Source organism: Sprattus sprattus, assembly GCF_963457725.1.
Source record: "Sprattus sprattus genome assembly, chromosome: 5".
NCBI lineage: Eukaryota > Metazoa > Chordata > Actinopteri > Clupeiformes > Clupeidae > Sprattus > Sprattus sprattus.
Genome location: NC_137924.1, coordinates 26,788,553 through 26,791,052, shown reverse-complemented (window position 1 = coordinate 26,791,052; position 2,500 = coordinate 26,788,553). Strand labels below are relative to the sequence as shown.

At 46.1% G+C, this 2,500-nt stretch overlaps 1 protein-coding gene across 1 annotated transcript in view; it reads left to right on the top strand.

Annotated features, from left to right (window-relative positions):
• man1a2 (mannosidase, alpha, class 1A, member 2) overlaps positions 1 to 2,500 on the top strand; it is a 103,131-nt gene that overhangs the window by 74,590 nt on the left and 26,041 nt on the right. The window lies entirely within an intron of this gene.

The following is a 2,500-nucleotide window of genomic DNA, read 5'->3' as shown; positions in this document are numbered from 1 at the left end:
CTGTGTGTGTGTGTGAGAGGGAGAGATATTCAGAACAAAATTAATCAAATGGAAATAACACTAAATTGATTCCCCTTGCAATCTCCATAACCCCACCATTTACCATACATACTACAGTATTTACAGACCCCTACCATAACCCCTTCTGTGGTGCAGCTTCATCATGGCCTTGTTTCAACTGGTCGTCACACAGAACTCTGTACTGTACTGGATGATGTGGGATACATTCTCCTCACAGTTGGTCCAAAATATTCAGACCAATCAGTGTGTGACCTGTTTATCCACACGGCTGTTGTTTCCATGGTAATCCATCAGCATGAACCCAAAGGGTCTAGAAGCGGCGCTGTGTCGGGGGCGAAACATTTGCGTGTGGGAACATAACCTCAATTTCAAGTTTCTGAATCGAGTTTTGGGAACAGTCCTCCAAACAGAACAGGATGCAGCTGAAAAAACACACTGACGTGCACACACACCAGTGTTTCCCCTACAATGATATTAGGGTGGCGGCCCGCCCCCCCAACGGCCCCGCCCGCCCCCCCTGGAAGGTCAAGTAAAAAAAAAAAAAAAAAAATTTTTTTTTTTTTTTTTTTTTTTTTTTTTATAAATATAGCGCCAGATCACAAAATAAGTCATTTAAGGTTACCTTTACCATAAAACATGTAAAATTATACTTATTGACTGCTGTCATTCAAAGAAACACATGAACATCATAATTCATTTAAGTGTTTGTGTCCGTGTCCGCCGCCGCGGCGCGTCCGCCGCCGCGGCGCGTCCGCCGCCGCGGTGCATCGCGCCGCGCCCCTGCCGCCGTCCCCCCCCCCCCCCCCAAGCTGTAAACCTAGGGGAAACACTGCACACACATACACACACACAGACATACAGACACACATACACATGAGCAAGACAAATATCGTGGTACCATTTTAAGACAGGCTTTATGCCCAAAATGTGTCCTACACTGGGTTACTTAGGGACACAGACGTAGGATAAGAGTGTGTGTGCGAGGGAGAGAGAGAGTGTGTGTGTTTTGTGTGTGTGTGTGTGTGTGTGTGTGTGTGTGTGTGATTCGCGTGTATGTGTATGTGTGTGTGTGTGTGTGTGTGTGTGTGTGTGTGTGTGTGTGTGTGTGTGTGTGTGAGTGCGATTGTTGTGTGTGTGTGTGTGTCAGTGCGATTGTTGTGTGTGTGTGTGTGTGTGTGTGTGTGTGTGTGTGTGAGTGAGTGATTTTTGTGTGTGTGCTCCAGGCTCTTGCTAAGAAGAGAGAAGGGCCATGTCCTTTACCCTTGATAATTCATGCCCTCTCCACATTCTCTCTCTCGCACACACACACACACACACACACACACACAGACACACACACTGCCCTTCACACACAATACTGTTCTTATCTCTCCCACGGTACTAATGGAGGCCTGAAAAAATCTCTCTCTCGCCCTCCGTCTCTCTCTCTCTCTCTCTCTCTCTCTCTCTCTCTCTCTCTCTCTCTCTGTCCATGTCTATGTTTGGCTTAGAGTGAGACTACAATCTGCAGCCATTCATCCTGGCCTCGTTTTCCTGACTTTTCTGTTTCTCCTTTTCTCCTCTCCTCTCCTACCTCTCTCCTCTCCTCTCCTACCTCTCTCCTCTCCTCTCCTACCTCTCTCCTCTCCTCTTCTCCCGCTTCTTGGCATACTGATGAACCCTGGCGGCCAGATCCCTTTTTTCACACACACACACACACACACACACCAATATGTAACACTGACAGCGAGCGTTTAAAATGGGCGCTGCAGTCCAAACTCTAAGTATTGGAGAGTGCTGTCCCAACCGGCCCCTGCCTCCGCAGACTCCAAACTCTTGCGGGTTGCCAGGTTGAGGACCTACGCCAACAAGCGCAAGGCCAAATCTAAGCCTGTTAACCCAAAAACAAATGGCCACCACCACTCTGGAAATACACACTCAGTTGCTACAGTTGCTACTCTCCAGGCCCTCTTAATATACTTTTGACATATAAAGTATAAATCATACACATATATATACGGAGTAGTAGCCTACTGCTGCTCATTGTTGTAGCCAAGCGCCTTGAGACAATTGTATTGTTTTGGCGCTATATAATTAAAATTTAATTTAATTTAATTGATGCAGATATCCCTTATGAAGTGCCCTTTCACCAGTGTCAAATGAAGCCAGTGAGGGCTGGTCTTGTGCCGCTGATACGAGAAGCAGAGGGCGGAGAGGATGAGCTAGAAAGTGTTCCATGTGACAGTGCAGGAGACATCAAGTGATGCGTCCTCCACTGCCTCTGGAAGACTAAGGGTGGACGTGCTTAAACACTTAAAGCAATAAAGAATATGCCACAATCAACCAGAAAACTGTACATCCTATCACTAAAATACCTACATAGTAATCTAACACTAACTTACTACATCCATTCATTCAGTCACAAAGTTGATAAACTTGGGTATATGTTTTCTATTTCACAAGATAGATAAATAGCTAGTAGCTAGACATGGGAGTAACA